General features: G+C 52.0%; 1 protein-coding gene across 1 annotated transcript in view; it reads left to right on the top strand.

Annotated features, from left to right (window-relative positions):
• The window catches only part of LOC106572865 (sortilin), a 123,861-nt gene that overhangs the window by 78,778 nt on the left and 22,851 nt on the right, over positions 1–22,232 (top strand). The gene's annotated exons all lie outside the window — the stretch shown is intronic.

Here is a 22,232-nt window from a genome sequence, read left to right as displayed (position 1 = left end):
ACAGCACTAGGTTGGGAGAGGTATGGTACAGCACTAGGTTGGGAGAGGTATGGTACAGCACTAGGTTGGGAGAGGGAGAGGTATGGTACAGCACTAGTTTGGGACAGGGAGAGGTATGGTACAGCACTAGGTTGGGAGAGGGAGAGGTATGGTACAGCACTAGGTTGGGAGAGGGAGAGGCATGGTACAGCATTAGGTTGGGAGAGGTATGGTACAGCACTAGGTTGGGAGAGGTATGGTACAGCATTTGTTTGGGAGAGTTATGGTAAAGCATTAGGTTGGGAGAGGTATGGTACAGCATTAGGTTGGAAGAGGTATGGTACAGCATTAGGTTGGGAGAGGGAGAGGCATGGTACAGCATTAAGTTGGGAGAGGGAGAGGCATGGTACAGCATTAGGTTGGGAGAGGGAGAGGTATTGTACAGCACTAGGTTGGGAGAGGTATGTTACAGCACTAGGTTGGGAGATGCATGTTACAGCACTAGGTTGGGAGATGCATTGTACAGCATTAGGTTGGGAGAGGCATGGTACAGCACTAGGTTGGGAGAGGTATGGTACAGCACTAGGTTGGGAGAGGTATGGTACAGCATTAGGTTGGGAGAGGGAGAGGTATGGTACAGCATTAGGTTGGGAGAGGTATGGTACAGCACTAGGTTGGGAGAGGGAGCGGTATGGTACAGCACTAGGTTGGGAGAGGTATGGTACAGCATTAGGTTTGGAGATGGAAAGGTATGGTACAGCATTAGGTTGGGAGAGGCATGGTACAGCACTAGGTTGGGAGAGGGAGAGGTATGGTGCAGCATTAGGTTGGGAGAGGGAGAGGTATGGTGCAGCATTAGGTTGTGAGAGGTATGGTACAGCATTAGGTTGGGAGAGGGAGAGGTATGGTACAGCACTAGGTTGCGAGAGGGAGAGGTATGGTACAGCACTAGGTTGGGAGAAGTATGGTACAGCATTAGGTTGGGAGAGGGAGAGGTATGGTACAGAACTAGGTTGGGAGAGGGAGAGGTATGGTGCAGCATTAGGTTGGGAGAGGGAGAGGTATGGTGCAGCATTAGGTTGTGAGAGGTATGGTACAGCATTAGGTTGGGAGAGGGAGAGGTATGGTACAGCACTAGGTTGCGAGAGGGAGAGGTATGGTACAGCACTAGGTTGGGAGAAGTATGGTACAGCATTAGGTTGGGAGAGGGAGAGGTATGGTACAGAACTAGGTTGGGAGAGGGAGAGGTATGGTACAGCACTAGGTTGGGAGAGGGAGAGGTATGGTACAGCATTAGGTTGGGAGAGGTATGGTACAGCATTGGGTTGGGAGAGGTATGGTACAGCATTAGGTTGGGAGAGGGAGAGGTATGGTACAGCACTAGGTTGGGAGAGGGAGAGGTATGGTACAGCACTAGGTTGGGAGAGGTATGGTACAGCATTAGGTTGGGAGAGGGAGAGGTATGGTACAGAACTAGGTTGGGAGAGGGAGAGGTATGGTACAGCACTAGGTTGGGAGAGGGAGAGGTATGGTACAGCATTAGGTTGGGAGAGGTATGGTACAGCATTAGGTTGGGAGAGGGAGAGGTATGGTACAGCACTAGGTTGGGAGAGGGAGAGGTATGGTACAGCACTAGGTTGGGAGAGGGAGCGGTATGGTACAGCACTAGGTTGGGAGAGGGAGAGGTATGGTACAGCATTAGGTTGGGAGAGGGAGAGGTATGGTACAGCATTAGGTTGGGAGAGGTATGGTACAGCATTAGGTTGGGAGAGGCATGGTACAGCACTAGGTTGGGAGAGGGAGAGGTATGATACAGCACTAGGTTGGGAGAGGGAGAGGTATGGTACAGCATTAGGTTGGGAGAGGTATGGTACAGCATTAGGTTGGGAGAGGTATGGTACAGCATTAGGTTGGGAGAGGGAGATGTATGGTACAGCATTAGGTTGGGAGAGGTATGGTACAGTATTAGGTTGGGAGAGGGAGAGGCATTGTACAGCACTAGGTTGGGAGAGGGAGAGGTATGGTACAGCATTAGGTTGGGAGAGGTATGGTACAGCATTAGGTTGGGAGAGGGAGAGGCATTGTACAGCACTAGGTTGGGAGAGAGAGAGGGATGGTACATCATTAGGTTGGGAGAGGGAGAGGTATGGTACAGCACTAGGTTGGGAGAGGGAGAGGTATGGTACAGCACTAGGTTGGGAGAGGTATGGTACAGCACTAGGTTGGGAGAGGTATGGTACAGCACTAGGTCGGGAGAGGTATGGTACAGCACTAGGTCGGGAGAGGTATGGTACAGCACTAGGTTGGGAGAGGGAGAGGTATGGTACAGCACTAGGTTGGGAGAGGGAGAGGTATGGTACAGCACTAGGTTGGGAGAGGGAGAGGTATGGTACAGCACTAGGTTGGGAGAGGGAGCGGTATGGTACAGCACTAGGTAGGGAGAGGTATGGTACAGCACTAGGTTGGGAGAGGTATGGTACAGCACTAGGTTGGGAGAGGGAGAGGGAGAGGTATGGTACAGCACTAGGTTGGGAGAGGGAGAGGTATGGTACAGCATTAGGTAGGGAGAGGTATGGTACAGCACTAGGTTGGGAGAGGGAGAGGTATGGTACAGCACTAGGTTGGGAGAGGGAGAGGTATTTTACAGCGTTAGGTTGGGAGAGGGAGAGGTATGGTACAGAACTAGGTTGGGAGAGGGAGAGGTATGGTACAGCACTAGGTTGGGAGAGGGAGAGGTATTGTACAGCACTAGGTTGGGAGAGGGAGAGGTATGGTACAGCACTAGGTTGGGAGAGGGAGAGGCATGGTACAGCACTAGGTTGGGAGAGGGAGAGGCATGGTACAGCACTAGCTTGGGAGAGGTATTGTACAGCACTAGGTTGGGAGAGGGAGAGGTATGGTACAGCATTAGTTTGGGAGAGGGAGAGGTATGGTACAGCATTAGTTTGGGAGAGGGAGAGGTATGGTACATCACTAGGTTGGGAGAGGGAGAGGTATGGTACAGCACTAGGTTGGGAGAGGTATGGTACAGCACTAGGTTGGGAGAGGTATGGTACAGCACTAGGTTGGGAGAGGGAGAGGTATGGTACAGCACTAGTTTGGGACAGGGAGAGGTATGGTACAGCACTAGGTTGGGAGAGGGAGAGGTATGGTACAGCACTAGGTTGGGAGAGGGAGAGGCATGGTACAGCATTAGGTTGGGAGAGGTATGGTACAGCACTAGGTTGGGAGAGGTATGGTACAGCATTTGTTTGGGAGAGTTATGGTAAAGCATTAGGTTGGGAGAGGTATGGTACAGCATTAGGTTGGAAGAGGTATGGTACAGCATTAGGTTGGGAGAGGGAGAGGCATGGTACAGCATTAAGTTGGGAGAGGGAGAGGCATGGTACAGCATTAGGTTGGGAGAGGGAGAGGTATTGTACAGCACTAGGTTGGGAGAGGTATGTTACAGCACTAGGTTGGGAGATGCATTGTACAGCATTAGATTGGGAGAGGCATGGTACAGCACTAGGTTGGGAGAGGTATGGTACAGCACTAGGTTGGGAGAGGTATGGTACAGCATTAGGTTGGGAGAGGGAGAGGTATGGTACAGCATTAGGTTGGGAGAGGTATGGTACAGCACTAGGTTGCGAGAGGGAGAGGTATGGTACAGCACTAGGTTGGGAGAAGTATGGTACAGCATTAGGTTGGGAGAGGGAGAGGTATGGTACAGAACTAGGTTGGGAGAGGGAGAGGTATGGTACAGCACTAGGTTGGGAGAGGGAGAGGTATGGTACAGCATTAGGTTGGGAGAGGTATGGTACAGCATTGGGTTGGGAGAGGTATGGTACAGCATTAGGTTGGGAGAGGGAGAGGTATGGTACAGCACTAGGTTGGGAGAGGGAGAGGTATGGTACAGCACTAGGTTGGGAGACGTATGGTACAGCATTAGGTTGGGAGAGGGAGAGGTATGGTACAGAACTAGGTTGGGAGAGGGAGAGGTATGGTACAGCACTAGGTTGGGAGAGGGAGAGGTATGGTACAGCATTAGGTTGGGAGAGGTATGGTACAGCATTAGGTTGGGAGATGGAGAGGTATGGTACAGCATTAGGTTGGGAGAGGGAGAGGTATGGTGCAGCATTATGTTGGGAGAGGGAGAGGTATGGTGCAGCATTAGGTTGTGAGAGGTATGGTACAGCACTAGGTTGGGAGAGGGAGAGGTATGGTGCAGCATTATGTTGGGAGAGGGAGAGGTATGGTGCAGCATTAGGTTGTGAGAGGTATGGTACAGCATTGGGTTGGGAGAGGTATGGTACAGCATTAGGTTGGGAGAGGGAGAGGTATGCCACAGCACTAGGTTGCCAGAGGGAGAGGTATGGTACAGCACTAGGTTGGGAGAAGTATGGTACAGCATTAGGTTGGGAGAGGGAGAGGTATGGTACAGAACTAGGTTGGGAGAGGGAGAGGTATGGTACAGCACTAGGTTGGGAGAGGGAGAGGTATGGTACAGCATTAGGTTGGGAGAGGTATGGTACAGCATTGGGTTGGGAGAGGTATGGTACAGCATTAGGTTGGGAGAGGGAGAGGTATGGTACAGCACTAGGTTGGGAGAGGGAGAGGTATGGTACAGCACTAGGTTGGGAAAGGTATGGTACAGCATTAGGTTGGGAGAGGTATGGTACAGAACTAGGTTGGGAGAGGGAGAGGTATGGTACAGCACTAGGTTGGGAGAGGGAGAGGTATGGTACAGCATTAGGTTGGGAGAGGTATGGTACAGCATTAGGTTGGGAGATGGAGAGGTATGGTACAGCATTAGGTTGGGAGAGGGAGAGGTATGGTACAGCACTAGGTTGGGAGAGGTATGGTACAGCACTAGGTTGGGAGAGGTATGGTACAGCATTAGGTTGGCAGAGGGAGAGGTATGGTACAGAACTAGGTTGGGAGAGGGAGAGGTATGGTACAGCACTAGGTTGGGAGTGGGAGAGGTATGGTACAGCATTAGGTTGGGAGTGGGAGAGGTATGGTACAGCATTACGTTGGGAGAGGGAGAGGTATGGTACAGCACTAGGTTGGGAGAGGGAGAGGTATGGTACAGCACTAGGTTGGGAGAGGTATGGTACAGCACTAGGTTGGGAGAGGGAGCGGTATGGTACAGCACTAGGTTGGGAGAGGTATGGTACAGCATTAGGTTGGGAGAGGTATGGTACAGCATTAGGTTGGGAGAGGTATGGTACAGCATTAGGTTGGGAGAGGTATGGTACAGCATTAGGTTGGGAGAGGGAGAGGTATGGTACAGCATTAGGTTGGGAGAGGGAGAGGTATGGTACAGCATTAGGTTGGGAGAGGGAGAGGTATGGTACAGCACTAGGTTGGGAGAGGGAGCGGTATGGTACAGCACTAGGTTGGGAGAGGTATGGTACAGCATTAGGTTGGGAGAGGGAGAGGTATGGTACAGCATTAGGTTGGGAGAGGGAGAGGTATGGTACAGCATTAGGTTGGGAGAGGTATGGTACAGCATTAGGTTGGGAGAGGTATGGTACAGCATTAGGTTGGGAGAGGCATGGTACAGCACTAGGTTGGGAGAGGGAGAGGTATGGTACAGCACTAGGTTGGGAGAGGGAGAGGTATGGTACAGCATTAGGTTGGGAGAGGGAGATGTATGGTACAGCATTAGGTTGGGAGAGGGAGAGGCATTGTACAGCACTAGGTTGGGAGAGGGAGAGGTATGGTACAGCATTAGGTTGGGAGAGGTATGGTACAGCATTAGGTTGGGAGAGGGAGAGGCATTGTACAGCACTAGGTTGGGAGAGAGAGAGGGATGGTACATCATTAGGTTGGGAGAGGGAGAGGTATGGTACAGCACTAGGTTGGGAGAGGTATGGTACAGCACTAGGTTGGGAGAGGTATGGTACAGCACTAGGTTGGGAGAGGTATGGTACAGCACTAGGTTGGGAGAGGTATGGTACAGCACTAGGTTGGGAGAGGTATGGTACAGCACTAGGTCGGGAGAGGTATGGTACAGCACTAGGTCGGGAGAGGTATGGTACAGCACTAGGTTGGGAGAGGGAGAGGTATGGTACAGCACTAGGTTGGGAGAGGGAGAGGTATGGTACAGCACTAGGTTGGGAGAGGGAGAGGTATGGTACAGCACTAGGTTGGGAGAGGGAGAGGTATGGTACAGCACTAGGTTGGGAGAGGGAGCGGTATGGTACAGCACTAGGTAGGGAGAGGTATGGTACAGCACTAGGTTGGGAGAGGTATGGTACAGCACTAGGTTGGGAGAGGGAGAGGTATGGTACAGCACTAGGTTGGGAGAGGGAGAGGTATGGTACAGCATTAGGTAGGGAGAGGTATGGTACAGCACTAGGTTGGGAGAGGGAGAGGTATGGTACAGCACTAGGTTGGGAGAGGGAGAGGTATTTTACAGCGTTAGGTTGGGAGAGGGAGAGGTATGGTACAGAACTAGGTTGGGAGAGGGAGAGGTATGGTACAGCACTAGGTTGGGAGAGGGAGAGGTATTGTACAGCACTAGGTTGGGAGAGGGAGAGGTATGGTACAGCACTAGGTTGGGAGAGGGAGAGGTATTGTACAGCACTAGGTTGGGAGAGGGAGAGGCATGGTACAGCACTAGGTTGGGAGAGGGAGAGGCATGGTACAGCAGTAGGTTGGGAGAGGGAGAGGCATGGTACAGCACTAGGTTGGGAGAGGCATGGTACAGCACAAGCTTGGGAGAGGGAGAGGTATTGTACATCCCTTGGTTGGGAGAGGGAGGGGCATGGTACAGCACTAGGTTGGGAGAGGGAGAGGTATGGTACAGCACTAGGTTGGGAGAGGTATGGTACAGCACTAGGTTGGGAGAGGGAGAGGTATGGTACAGCATTAGTTTGGGAGATGGAGAGGTATGGTACAGCATTAGTTTGGGAGAGGGAGAGGTATGGTACAGCACTAGGTTGGGAGAGGGAGAGGTATGGTACAGCACTAGGTTGGGAGAGGTATGGTACAGCACTAGGTTGGGAGAGGTATGGTACAGCACTAGGTTGGTAGAGGTATGGTACAGCACTAGGTTGGGAGAGGGAGAGGTATGGTACAGCACTAGGTTGGGAGAGGGAGAGGTATGGTACAGCATTAGGTTGGGAGAGGTATGGTACAGCATTAGGTTTGAAGAGGTATGGTACAGCACTAGGTTGGGAGAGGAAGAGGTATGGTACAGCACTAGGTTGGGAGAGGAAGAGGTATGGTACAGCATTAGGTTGGGAGAGGTATGGTACAGCATTAGGTTGGAAGAGGTATGGTACAGCATTAGGTTGGGAGAGGGAGAGGCATGGTACAGCATTAGGTTGGGAGAGGGAGAGGTATTGTACAGCACTAGGTTGGGAGAGGTATGGTACAGCACTAGGTTGGGAGAGGGAGAGGTATGGTACAGCACTAGGTTGGGAGAGGGAGAGGTATGGTACAGCATTAGGTTGGGAGAGGTATGGTACAGCATTAGGTTTGAAGAGGTATGGTACAGCACTAGGTTGGGAGAGGAAGAGGTATGGTACAGCACTAGGTTGGGAGAGGAAGAGGTATGGTACAGCATTAGGTTGGGAGAGGTATGGTACAGCATTAGGTTGGAAGAGGTATGGTACAGCATTAGGTTGGGAGAGGGAGAGGCATGGTACAGCATTAGGTTGGGAGAGGGAGAGGTATTGTACAGCACTAGGTTGGGAGAGGTATGGTACAGCACTAGGTTGGGAGAGGGAGAGGTATGGTGCAGCATTAGGTTGGGAGAGGGAGAGGTATGGTGCAGCATTAGGTTGTGAGAGGTATGGTACAGCATTGGGTTGGGAGAGGTATGGTACAGCATTAGGTTGTGAGAGGGAGAGGTATGGTACAGCACTAGGTTGGGAGAGGGAGAGGTATGGTACAGCACTAGGTTGGGAGAGGGAGAGGTATGGTACAGCACTAGGTTGGGAGAGGTATGGTACAGCATTAGGTTGGGAGAGGGAGAGGTATGGTACAGAACTAGGTTGGGAGAGGGAGAGGTATGGTACAGCACTAGGTTGGGAGAGGTATGGTACAGCATTAGGTTGGGAGAGGGAGAGGTATGGTACAGCATTAGGTTGGGAGAGGGAGAGGGAGAGGTATGGTACAGCACTAGGTTGGGAGAGGTATGGTACAGCACTAGGTTGGGAGAGGTATGGTACAGCATTAGGTTGGGAGAGGGAGAGGTATGGTACAGAACTAGGTTGGGAGAGGGAGAGGTATGGTACTGCACTAGGTTGGGAGTGGGAGAGGTATGGTACAGCATTAGGTTGGGAGTGGGAGAGGCATGGTACAGCATTAGGTTGGGAGAGGGAGAGGTATTGTACAGCACTAGGTTGGGAGAGGTATGTTACAGCACTAGGTTGGGAGAGGGAGAGGCATTGTACAGCATTAGGTTGGGAGAGGGAGAGGCATGGTACAGCATTAGGTTGGGAGAGGTATGGTACAGCACTAGGTTGGGAGAGGTATGGTACAGCATTAGGTTGGGAGAGGGAGAGGTATGGTACAGCATTAGGTTGGGAGAGGTATGGTACAGCACTAGGTTGGGAGAGGGAGCGGTATGGTACAGCACTAGGTTGGGAGAGGTATGGTACAGCATTAGGTTGGGAGAGGGAAAGGTATGGTACAGCATTAGGTTGGGAGAGGTATGGTACAGCATTAGGTTGGGAGAGGCATGGTACAGCACTAGGTTGGGAGAGGGAGAGGTATGGTGCAGCATTAGGTTGGGAGAGGGAGAGGTATGGTGCAGCATTAGGTTGTGAGAGGTATGGTACAGCATTAGGTTGGGAGAGGGAGAGGTATGGTACAGCACTAGGTTGCGAGAGGGAGAGGTATGGTACAGCACTAGGTTGGGAGAAGTATGGTACAGCATTAGGTTGGGAGAGGGAGAGGTATGGTACAGAACTAGGTTGGGAGAGGGAGAGGTATGGTACAGCATTAGGTTGGGAGAGGTATGGTACAGCATTGGGTTGGGAGAGGTATGGTACAGCATTAGGTTGGGAGAGGGAGAGGTATGGTACAGCACTAGGTTGGGAGAGGGAGAGGTATGGTACAGCACTAGGTTGGGAGAGGGAGAGGTATGGTACAGCACTAGGTTGGGAGAGGGAGAGGTATTTTACAGCGTTAGGTTGGGAGAGGGAGAGGTATGTTACAGAACTAGGTTGGGAGAGGGAGAGGTATGGTACAGCACTAGGTTGGGAGAGGGAGAGGTATTGTACAGCACTAGGTTGGGAGAGGGAGAGGTATGGTACAGCACTAGGTTGGGAGAGGGAGAGGTATTGTACAGCACTAGGTTGGGAGAGGGAGAGGCATGGTACAGCATTAGGTTGGGAGAGGGAGAGGTATGGTACAGCACTAGGTTGGGAGAGGGAGAGGTATGGTACAGTATTAGGTTGGGAGAGGTATGGTACAGCACTAGGTTGGGAGAGGGAGAGGCATGGTACAGCACTAGGTTGGGAGAGGGAGAGGCATGGTACAGCACTAGGTTGGGAGAGGCATGGTACAGCACAAGCTTGGGAGAGGGAGAGGTATTGTACATCCCTTGGTTGGGAGAGGGAGGGGCATGGTACAGCACTAGGTTGGGAGAGGTATGGTACAGCACTAGGTTGGGAGAGGGAGAGGTATTGTACAGCACTAGGTTGGGAGAGGTATGGTACAGCACTAGGTTGGGAGAGGGAGAGTTATGGTACAGCACTAGCTTGGGAGAGGGAGAGGTATTGTACAGCACTAGGTTGGGAGAGGTATGGTACAGCATTAGGTTGGGAGAGGGAGAGGTATGGTACAGCATTAGGTTGGGAGAGGGAGAGGCATGGTACAGCACTAGGTTGGGAGAGGGAGAGGCATGGTACAGCACTAGGTTGGGAGAGGGAGAGGCATGGTACAGCACTAGGTTGGGAGAGGGAGAGGCATGGTACAGCACTAGCTTGGGAGAGGTATGGTACAGCACTAGGTTGGGAGAGGGAGAGGTATGGTACAGCATTAGTTTGGGAGATGGAGAGGTATGGTACAGCATTAGTTTGGGAGAGGGAGAGGTATGGTACAGCACTAGGTTGGGAGAGGGAGAGGTATGGTACAGCACTAGGTTGGGAGAGGTATGGTACAGCACTAGGTTGGGAGAGGTATGGTACAGCACTAGGTTGGTAGAGGTATGGTACAGCACTAGGTTGGGAGAGGAAGAGGTATGGTACAGCACTAGGTTGGGAGAGAGAGAGGTATGGTACAGCATTAGGTTGGGAGAGGTATGGTACAGCATTAGGTTGGAAGAGGTATGGTACAGCATTAGGTTGGGAGAGGGAGAGGCATGGTACAGCATTAGGTTGGGAGAGGGAGAGGTATTGTACAGCACTAGGTTGGGAGAGGTATGGTACAGCACTAGGTTGGGAGAGGGAGAGGTATGGTGCAGCATTAGGTTGGGAGAGGGAGAGGTATGGTGCAGCATTAGGTTGTGAGAGGTATGGTACAGCATTGGGTTGGGAGAGGTATGGTACAGCATTAGGTTGTGAGAGGGAGAGGTATGGTACAGCACTAGGTTGGGAGAGGGAGAGGTATGGTACAGCACTAGGTTGGGAGAGGGAGAGGTATGGTACAGCACTAGGTTGGGAGAGGTATGGTACAGCATTAGGTTGGGAGAGGGAGAGGTATGGTACAGAACTAGGTTGGGAGAGGGAGAGGTATGGTACAGCACTAGGTTGGGAGAGGGAGAGGTATGGTACAGCACTAGGTTGGGAGAGGGAGAGGGAGAGGTATGGTACAGCACTAGGTTGGGAGAGGTATGGTACAGCACTAGGTTGGGAGAGGTATGGTACAGCATTAGGTTGGGAGAGGGAGAGGTATGGTACAGCATTAGGTTGGGAGAGGGAGAGGTATTGTACAGCACTAGGTTGGGAGAGGTATGTTACAGCACTAGGTTGGGAGAGGGAGAGGCATTGTACAGCATTAGGTTGGGAGAGGGAGAGGCATGGTACAGCATTAGGTTGGGAGAGGTATGGTACAGCACTAGGTTGGGAGAGGTATGGTACAGCATTAGGTTGGGAGAGGGAGAGGTATGGTACAGAACTAGGTTGGGAGAGGGAGAGGTATGGTACTGCACTAGGTTGGGAGTGGGAGAGGTATGGTACAGCATTAGGTTGGGAGTGGGAGAGGCATGGTACAGCATTAGGTTGGGAGAGGGAGAGGTATTGTACAGCACTAGGTTGGGAGAGGTATGTTACAGCACTAGGTTGGGAGAGGGAGAGGCATTGTACAGCATTAGGTTGGGAGAGGGAGAGGCATGGTACAGCATTAGGTTGGGAGAGGTATGGTACAGCACTAGGTTGGGAGAGGTATGGTACAGCATTAGGTTGGGAGAGGGAGCGGTATGGTACAGCACTAGGTTGGGAGAGGTATGGTACAGCATTAGGTTGGGAGAGGGAAAGGTATGGTACAGCATTAGGTTGGGAGAGGCATGGTACAGCACTAGGTTGGGAGAGGGAGAGGTATGGTGCAGCATTAGGTTGGGAGAGGGAGATGTATGGTGCAGCATTAGGTTGTGAGAGGTATGGTACAGCATTAGGTTGGGAGAGAGGGAGGTATGGTACAGCACTAGGTTGCGAGAGGGAGAGGTATGGTACAGCACTAGGTTGGGAGAAGTATGGTACAGCATTAGGTTGGGAGAGGGAGAGGTATGGTACAGAACTAGGTTGGGAGAGGGAGAGGTATGGTACAGCATTAGGTTGGGAGAGGTATGGTACAGCATTGGGTTGGGAGAGGTATGGTACAGCATTAGGTTGGGAGAGGGAGAGGTATGGTACAGCACTAGGTTGGGAGAGGGAGAGGTATGGTACAGCACTAGGTTGGGAGAGGGAGAGGTATGGTACAGCACTAGGTTGGGAGAGGGAGAGGTATTTTACAGCGTTAGGTTGGGAGAGGGAGAGGTATGGTACAGAACTAGGTTGGGAGAGGGAGAGGTATGGTACAGCACTAGGTTGGGAGAGGGAGAGGTATTGTACAGCACTAGGTTGGGAGAGGGAGAGGTATGGTACAGCACTAGGTTGGGAGAGGGAGAGGTATTGTACAGCACTAGGTTGGGAGAGGGAGAGGCATGGTACAGCACTAGGTTGGGAGAGGGAGAGGCATGGTACAGCACTAGGTTGGGAGAGGGAGAGGCATGGTACAGCACTAGGTTGGGAGAGGCATGGTACAGCACAAGCTTGGGAGAGGGAGAGGTATTGTACATCCCTTGGTTGGGAGAGGGAGGGGCATGGTACAGCACTAGGTTGGGAGAGGGAGAGGTATGGTACAGCACTAGGTTGGGAGAGGTATTGTACAGCACTAGGTTGGGAGAGGTATGGTACAGCACTAGGTTGGGAGAGGGAGAGTTATGGTACAGCACTAGCTTGGGAGAGGGAGAGGTATTGTACAGCACTAGGTTGGGAGAGGTATGGTACAGCATTAGGTTGGGAGAGGGAGAGGTATGGTACAGCATTAGGTTGGGAGAGGGAGAGGCATGGTACAGCACTAGGTTGGGAGAGGGAGAGGCATGGTACAGCACTAGGTTGGGAGAGGGAGAGGCATGGTACAGCACTAGCTTGGGAGAGGGAGAGGTATGGTACAGCACTAGGTTGGGAGAGGTATGGTACAGCACTAGGTTGGGAGAGGGAGAGGTATGGTACAGCATTAGTTTGGGAGATGGAGAGGTATGGTACAGCATTAGTTTGGGAGAGGGAGAGGTATGGTACAGCACTAGGTTGGGAGAGGGAGAGGTATGGTACAGCACTAGGTTGGGAGAGGTATGGTACAGCACTAGGTTGGGAGAGGTATGGTACAGCACTAGGTTGGTAGAGGTATGGTACAGCACTAGGTTGGGAGAGGGAGAGGTATGGTACAGCACTAGGTTGGGAGAGGGAGAGGTATGGTACAGCATTAGGTTGGGAGAGGTATGGTACAGCATTAGGTTGGGAGAGGTATGGTACAGCATTAGGTTGGGAGAGGTATGGTACAGCATTAGGTTTGAAGAGGTATGGTACAGCACTAGGTTGGGAGAGGAAGAGGTATGGTACAGCACTAGGTTGGGAGAGAGAGAGGTATGGTACAGCATTAGGTTGGGAGAGGTATGGTACAGCATTAGGTTGGAAGAGGTATGGTACAGCATTAGGTTGGGAGAGGGAGAGGCATGGTACAGCATTAGGTTGGGAGAGGGAGAGGTATTGTACAGGACTAGGTTGGGAGAGGTATGGTACAGCACTAGGTTGGGAGAGGGAGAGGTATGGTGCAGCATTAGGTTGGGAGAGGGAGAGGTATGGTGCAGCATTAGGTTGTGAGAGGTATGGTACAGCATTGGGTTGGGAGAGGTATGGTACAGCATTAGGTTGTGAGAGGGAGAGGTATGGTACAGCACTAGGTTGGGAGAGGGAGAGGTATGGTACAGCACTAGGTTGGGAGAGGGAGAGGTATGGTACAGCACTAGGTTGGGAGAGGGAGAGGTATGGTACAGCACTAGGTTGGGAGAGGGAAAGGTATGGTACAGAACTAGGTTGGGAGAGGGAGAGGTATGGTACAGCACTAGGTTGGGAGAGGGAGAGGTATGGTACAGCACTAGGTTGGGAGAGGGAGAGGGAGAGGTATGGTACAGCACTAGGTTGGGAGAGGTATGGTACAGCACTAGGTTGGGAGAGGTATGGTACAGCATTAGGTTGGGAGAGGGAGAGGTATGGTACAGAACTAGGTTGGGAGAGGGAGAGGTATGGTACTGCACTAGGTTGGGAGTGGGAGAGGCATGGTACAGCATTAGGTTGGGAGAGGGAGAGGTATTGTACAGCACTAGGTTGGGAGAGGTATGTTACAGCACTAGGTTGGGAGAGGGAGAGGCATTGTACAGCATTAGGTTGGGAGAGGGAGAGGCATGGTACAGCATTAGGTTGGGAGAGGTATGGTACAGCACTAGGTTGGGAGAGGTATGGTACAGCATTAGGTTGGGAGAGGGAGAGGTATGGTACAGCATTAGGTTGGGAGAGGGAGAGGGAGAGGTATGGTACAGCACTAGGTTGGGAGAGGTATGGTACAGCACTAGGTTGGGAGAGGTATGGTACAGCACTAGGTTGGGAGAGGTATGGTACAGCATTAGGTTGGGAGAGGGAGAGGTATGGTACAGAACTAGGTTGGGAGAGGGAGAGGTATGGTACTGCACTAGGTTGGGAGTGGGAGAGGTATGGTACAGCATTAGGTTGGGAGAGGTATGGTACAGCATTAGGTTGGGAGTGGGAGAGGTATGGTACAGCATTAGGTTGGGAGTGGGAGAGGCATGGTACAGCATTAGGTTGGGAGAGGGAGAGGTATTGTACAGCACTAGGTTGGGAGAGGTATGTTACAGCACTAGGTTGGGAGAGGGAGAGGCATTGTACAGCATTAGGTTGGGAGAGGGAGAGGCATGGTACAGCATTAGGTTGGGAGAGGTATGGTACAGCATTAGGTTGGGAGAGGGAGAGGTATGGTACAGCATTAGGTTGGGAGAGGGAGAGGTATGGTACAGCATTAGGTTGGGAGAGGTATGGTACAGCACTAGGTTGGGAGAGGGAGCGGTATGGTACAGCACTAGGTTGGGAGAGGTATGGTACAGCATTAGGTTGGGAGAGGGAAAGGTATGGTACAGCATTAGGTTGGGAGAGGCATGGTACAGCACTAGGTTGGGAGAGGGAGAGGTATGGTGCAGCATTAGGTTGGGAGAGGGAGAGGTATGGTGCAGCATTAGGTTGTGAGAGGTATGGTACAGCATTAGGTTGGGAGAGGGAGAGGTATGGTACAGCACTAGGTTGCGAGAGGGAGAGGTATGGTACAGCACTAGGTTGGGAGAAGTATGGTACAGCATTAGGTTGGGAGAGGGAGAGGTATGGTACAGAACTAGGTTGGGAGAGGGAGAGGTATGGTACAGCATTAGGTTGGGAGAGGCATGGTACAGCACTAGGTTGGGAGAGGGAGAGGTATGGTGCAGCATTAGGTTGGGAGAGGGAGAGGTATGGTGCAGCATTAGGTTGTGAGAGGTATGGTACAGCATTAGGTTGGGAGAGGGAGAGGTATGGTACAGCACTAGGTTGCGAGAGGGAGAGGTATGGTACAGCACTAGGTTGGGAGAAGTATGGTACAGCATTAGGTTGGGAGAGGGAGAGGTATGGTACAGAACTAGGTTGGGAGAGGGAGAGGTATGGTACAGCATTAGGTTGGGAGAGGTATGGTACAGCATTGGGTTGGGAGAGGTATGGTACAGCATTAGGTTGGGAGAGGGAGAGGTATGGTACAGCACTAGGTTGGGAGAGGGAGAGGTATGGTACAGCACTAGGTTGGGAGAGGTATGGTACAGCATTAGGTTGGGAGAGGGGGAGGTATGGTACAGAACTAGGTTGGGAGAGGGAGAGGTATGGTACAGCACTAGGTTGGGAGAGGGAGAGGTATGGTACAGCATTAGGTTGGGAGAGGTATGGTACAGCATTAGGTTGGGAGATGGAGAGGTATGGTACAGCATTAGGTTGGGAGAGGGAGAGGGAGAGGTATGGTACAGCATTAGGTTGGGAGAGGGAGAGGTATGGTACAGCACTAGGTTGGGAGAGGGAGCGGTATGGTACAGCACTAGGTTGGGAGAGGTATGGTACAGCATTAGGTTGGGAGAGGGAAAGGTATGGTACAGCATTAGGTTGGGAGAGGCATGGTACAGCACTAGGTTGGGAGAGGGAGAGGTATGGTGCAGCATTATGTTGGGAGAGGGAGAGGTATGGTGCAGCATTAGGTTGTGAGAGGTATGGTACAGCATTGGGTTGGGAGAGGTATGGTACAGCATTAGGTTGGGAGAGGGAGAGGTATGGTACAGCACTAGGTTGCGAGAGGGAGAGGTATGGTACAGCACTAGGTTGGGAGAAGTATGGTACAGCATTAGGTTGGGAGAGGGAGAGGTATGGTACAGAACTAGGTTTGGAGAGGGAGAGGTATGGTACAGCACTAGGTTGGGAGAGGGAGAGGTATGGTACAGCATTAGGTTGGGAGAGGTATGGTACAGTATTGGGTTGGGAGAGGTATGGTACAGCATTAGGTTGGGAGAGGGAGAGGTATGGTACAGCACTAGGTTGGGAGAGGGAGAGGTATGGTACAGCACTAGGTTGGGAGAGGTATGGTACAGCATTAGGTTGGGAGAGGGAGAGGTATGGTACAGAACTAGGTTGGGAGAGGGAGAGGTATGGTACAGAACTAGGTTGGGAGAGGGAGAGGTATGGTACAGCACTAGGTTGGGAGAGGGAGAGGTATGGTACAGCATTAGGTTGGGAGAGGTATGGTACAGCATTAGGTTGGGAGATGGAGAGGTATGGTACAGCATTAGGTTGGGAGAGGGAGAGGGAGAGGTATGGTACAGCACTAGGTTGGGAGAGGTATGGTACAGCACTAGGTTGGGAGAGGTATGGTACAGCATTAGGTTGGGAGAGGGAGCGGTATGGTACAGCACTAGGTTGGGAGAGGTATGGTACAGCATTAGGTTGGGAGAGGGAAAGGTATGGTACAGCATTAGGTTGGGAGAGGCATGGTACAGCACTAGGTTGGGAGAGGTATGGTACAGCACTAGGTTGGGAGAGGTATGGTACAGCATTAGGTTGGCAGAGGGAGAGGTATGGTACAGAACTAGGTTGGGAGAGGGAGAGGTATGGTACAGCACTAGGTTGGGAGTGGGAGAGGTATGGTACAGCATTAGGTTGGGAGTGGGAGAGGTATGGTACAGCATTAGGTTGGGAGTGGGAGAGGTATGGTACAGCATTACGTTGGGAGAGGGAGAGGTATGGTACAGCACTAGGTTGGGAGAGGGAGAGGTATGGTACAGCACTAGGTTGGGAGAGGTATGGTACAGCACTAGGTTGGGAGAGGGAGCGGTATGGTACAGCACTAGGTTGGGAGAGGTATGGTACAGCATTAGGTTGGGAGAGGTATGGTACAGCATTAGGTTGGGAGAGGTATGGTACAGCATTAGGTTGGGAGAGGGAGAGGTATGGTACAGCACTAGGTTGGGAGAGGGAGCGGTATGGTACAGCACTAGGTTGGGAGAGGTATGGTACAGCATTAGGTTGGGAGAGGGAGAGGTATGGTACAGCATTAGGTTGGGAGAGGGAGAGGTATGGTACAGCATTAGGTTGGGAGAGGTATGGTACAGCATTAGGTTGGGAGAGGCATGGTACAGCACTAGGTTGGGAGAGGGAGAGGTATGGTACAGCACTAGGTTGGGAGAGGGAGAGGTATGGTACAGCATTAGGTTGGGAGAGGTATGGTACAGCATTAGGTTGGGAGAGGTATGGTACAGCATTAGGTTGGGAGAGGGAGATGTATGGTACAGCATTAGGTTGGGAGAGGTATGGTACAGCACTAGGTTGGGAGAGGTATGGTACAGCACTAGGTCGGGAGAGGTATGGTACAGCACTAGGTTGGGAGAGGGAGAGGTATGGTACAGCACTAGGTTGGGAGAGAGAGAGGGATGGTACATCATTAGGTTGGGAGAGGGAGAGGTATGGTACAGCACTAGGTTGGGAGAGAGAGAGGGATGGTACATCATTAGGTTGGGAGAGGGAGAGGTATGGTACAGCACTAGGTTGGGAGAGAGAGAGGGATGGTACATCATTAGGTTGGGAGAGGGAGAGGTATGGTACAGCACTAGGTTGGGAGAGGGAGAGGTATGGTACAGCACTAGGTTGGGAGAGGTATGGTACAGCACTAGGTTGGGAGAGGTATGGTACAGCACTAGGTTGGGAGAGGTATGGTACAGCACTAGGTTGGGAGAGGTATGGTACAGCACTAGGTTGGGAGAGGTATGGTACAGCACTAGGTTGGGAGAGGGAGAGGTATGGTACAGCACTAGGTTGGGAGAGGGAGAGGTATGGTACAGCACTAGGTTGGGAGAGGGAGAGGTATGGTACAGCACTAGGTTGGGAGAGGGAGCGGTATGGTACAGCACTAGGTAGGGAGAGGTATGGTACGCACTAGGTTGGGAGAGGTATGGTACAGCACTAGGTTGGGAGAGGGAGAGGTATGGTACAGCACTAGGTTGGGAGAGGGAGAGGTATGGTACAGCACTAGGTTGGGAGAGGGAGAGGTATGGTACAGCATTAGGTAGGGAGAGGTATGGTACAGCACTAGGTTGGGAGAGGGAGAGGTATGGTACAGCACTAGGTTGGGAGAGGGAGAGGTATTTTACAGCGTTAGGTTGGGAGAGGGAGAGGTATGGTACAGAACTAGGTTGGAGAGGGAGAGGTATGGTACAGCACAAGGTTGGGAGAGGGAGAGGTATTGTACAGCACTAGGTTGGGAGAGGGAGAGGTATGGTACAGCATTAGGTAGGGAGAGGTATGGTACAGAACTAGGTTGGGAGAGGGAGAGGTATGGTACAGCATTAGGTAGGGAGAGGTATGGTACAGCATTAGGTAGGGAGAGGTATGGTACAGCACTAGTTTGGGAGAGGGAGAGGTATGGTACAGCACTAGGTTGGGAGAGGGAGAGGTATTTTACAGCGTTAGGTTGGGAGAGGGAGAGGTATGGTACAGAACAAGGTTGGGAGAGGGAGAGGTATTGTACAGCACTAGGTTGGGAGAGGGAGAGGTATGGTACAGCACTAGGTTGGGAGAGGGAGAGGTATTGTACAGCACTAGGTTGGGAGAGGGAGAGGCATGGTACAGCACTAGGTTGGGAGAGGGAGAGGCATGGTACAGCACTAGGTTGGGAGAGGGAGAGGCATGGTACAGCACTAGGTTGGGAGAGGCATGGTACAGCACAAGCTTGGGAGAGGGAGAGGTATTGTACATCCCTTGGTTGGGAGAGGGAGGGGCATGGTACAGCACTAGGTTGGGAGAGGGAGAGGTATGGTACAGCACTAGGTTGGGAGAGGGAGAGGTATTGTACAGCACTAGGTTGGGAGAGGTATGGTACAGCACTAGGTTGGGAGAGGGAGAGTTATGGTACAGCACTAGCTTGGGAGAGGGAGAGGTATTGTACAGCACTAGGTTGGGAGAGGTATGGTACAGCATTAGGTTGGGAGAGGGAGAGGTATGGTACAGCATTAGGTTGGGAGAGGGAGAGGCATGGTACAGCACTAGGTTGGGAGAGGGAGAGGCATGGTACAGCACTAGCTTGGGAGAGGGAGAGGTATTGTACATCCCTTGGTTGGGAGAGGGAGGGGCATGGTACAGCACTAGGTTGGGAGAGGGAGAGGTATGGTACAGCACTAGGTTGGGAGAGGTATGGTACAGCACTAGGTTGGGAGAGGGAGAGGTATGGTACAGCATTAGTTTGGGAGAGGGAGAGGTATGGTACAGCATTAGTTTGGGAGAGGGAGAGGTATGGTACAGCACTAGGTTGGGAGAGGGAGAGGTATGGTACAGCACTAGGTTGGGAGAGGTATGGTACAGCATTAGTTTGGGAGAGGGAGAGGTATGGTACAGCACTAGGTTGGGAGAGGTATGGTACAGCACTAGGTTGGGAGAGGTATGGTACAGCACTAGGTTGGGAGAGGGAGAGGTATGGTACAGCACTAGGTTGGGAGAGGGAGAGGTATGGTACAGCACTAGGTTGGGAGAGGGAGAGGTATGGTACAGCATTAGGTTGGGAGAGGTATGGTACAGCATTAGGTTGGGAGAGGTATGGTACAGCATTAGGTTGGAAGAGGTATGGTACAGCACTAGGTTGGGAGAGGAAGAGGTATGGTACAGCACTAGGTTGGGAGAGGAAGAGGTATGGTACAGCACTAGGTTGGGAGAGGAAGAGGTATGGTACAGCACTAGGTTGGGAGAGAGAGAGGTATGGTACAGCATTAGGTTGGGAGAGGTATGGTACAGCATTAGGTTGGGAGAGGTATGGTACAGCACTAGGTTGGGAGAGGGAGAGGTATGGTACAGCACTAGGTTGGGAGAGGGAGAGGTATGGTACAGCATTAGGTTGGGAGAGGTATGGTACAGCATTAGGTTGGGAGAGGTATGGTACAGCATTAGGTTGGAAGAGGTATGGTACAGCACTAGGTTGGGAGAGGAAGAGGTATGGTACAGCACTAGGTTGGGAGAGGAAGAGGTATGGTACAGCACTAGGTTGGGAGAGAGAGAGGTATGGTACAGCATTAGGTTGGGAGAGGTATGGTACAGCATTAGGTTGGAAGAGGTATGGTACAGCATTAGGTTGGGAGAGGGAGAGGCATGGTACAGCATTAGGTTGGGAGAGGGAGAGGTATTGTACAGCACTAGGTTGGGAGAGGTATGGTACAGCACTAGGTTGGGAGAGGGAGAGGTATGGTGCAGCATTAGGTTGGGAGAGGGAGAGGTATGGTGCAGCATTAGGTTGGGAGAGGGAGAGGTATGGTGCAGCATTGGGTTGGGAGAGGTATGGTACAGCATTAGGTTGTGAGAGGGAGAGGTATGGTACAGCACTAGGTTGGGAGAGGTATGGTACAGCACTAGGTTGGGAGAGGGAGAGGTATGGTACAGCACTAGGTTGGGAGAGGTATGGTACAGCATTAGGTTGGGAGAGGGAGAGGTATGGTACAGCATTAGGTTGGGAGAGGGAGAGGTATGGTACAGAACTAGGTTGGGAGAGGGAGAGGTATGGTACAGCACTAGGTTGGGAGAGGGAGAGGTATGGTACAGCATTAGGTTGGGAGAGGTATGGTACAGCATTAGGTTGGGAGATGGAGAGGTATGGTACAGCATTAGGTTGGGAGAGGGAGAGGGAGAGGTATGGTACAGCACTAGGTTGGGAGAGGTATGGTACAGCACTAGGTTGGGAGAGGTATGGTACAGAACTAGGTTGGGAGAGGGAGAGGTATGGTACTGCATTAGGTTGGGAGTGGGAGAGGTATGGTACAGCATTACGTTGGGAGAGGGAGAGGTATGGTACAGCACTAGGTTGGGAGAGGTATGGTACAGCACTAGGTTGGGAGAGGGAGAGGTATGGTACAGCACTAGGTTGGGAGAGGGAGAGGTATGGTACAGCACTAGGTTGGGAGAGGGAGAGGTATGGTACAGCACTAGGTTGGGAGAGGGAGAGGTATGGTACTGCACTAGGTTGGGAGAGGGAGAGGTATGGTACAGCACTAGGTTGGGAGAGGTATGGTACAGCACTAGGTTGGGAGAGGGAGAGGTATGGTACAGCACTAGGTTGGGAGAGGGAGAGGTATGGTACAGAACTAGGTTGGGAGAGGGAGAGGTATGGTACTGCACTAGGTTGGGAGTGGGAGAGTTATGGTACAGCATTACGTTGGGAGAGGGAGAGGTATGGTACAGCACTAGGTTGGGAGAGGTATGGTACAGCACTAGGTTGGGAGAGGTATGGTACAGCATTAGGTTGGGAGAGGGAGAGGTATGGTACAGCACTTGGTTGGGAGAGGGAGAGGTATGGTACAGCATTAGGTTGGGAGAGGTATGGTACAGCATTAGGTTGGGAGAGGGAGAGGTATGGTACAGCATTAGGTTGGGAGAGGTATGGTACAGTATTAGGTTGGGAGAGGCATTGTACAGCACTAGGTTGGGAGAGGGAGAGGTATGGTACAGCATTAGGTTGGGAGAGGTATGGTACAGCATTAGGTTGGGAGAGGGAGAGACATTGTACAGCACTAGGTTGGGAGAGATAGAGGGATGGTACATCATTAGGTTGGGAGAGGGAGAGGTATGGTACAGCACTAGGTTGGGAGAGGGAGAGGTATGGTACAGCACTAGGTTGGGAGAGGGAGAGGTATGGTACAGCACTAGGTTGGGAGAGGTATGGTACAGCACTAGGTTGGGAGAGGTATGGTACAGCACTAGGTTGGGAGAGGTATGGTACAGCACTAGGTTGGGAGAGGGAGAGGTATGGTACAGCACTAGGTTGGGAGAGGGAGAGGTATGGTACAGCACTAGGTTGGGAGAGGGAGAGGTATGGTACAGCACTAGGTTGGGAGAGGGAGAGGTATGGTACAGCACTAGGTTGGGAGAGGGAGCGGTATGGTACAGCACTAGGTTGGGAGAGGTATGGTACAGCACTAGGTTGGGAGAGGGAGAGGGAGAGGTATGGTACAGCACTAGGTTGGGAGAGGGAGAGGTATGGTACAGCATTAGGTTGGGAGAGGGAGAGGCATGGTACAGCATTAGGTTGGGAGAGGGAGAGGTATGGTACAGCATTAGGTAGGGAGAGGGAGAGGTATGGTACAGCATTAGGTAGGGAGAGGGAGAGGTATGGTACAGCATTAGGTAGGGAGAGGGAGAGGTATGGTACAGCATTAGTTTGGGAGAGGTATG

This window comes from Salmo salar, chromosome 15 (genome assembly GCF_965601325.2).
Source record: "Salmo salar chromosome 15, fSalSal1, whole genome shotgun sequence".
NCBI classification, from domain to species: domain Eukaryota; kingdom Metazoa; phylum Chordata; class Actinopteri; order Salmoniformes; family Salmonidae; genus Salmo; species Salmo salar.
This window is presented reverse-complemented; position numbering and strand designations above follow the sequence as displayed.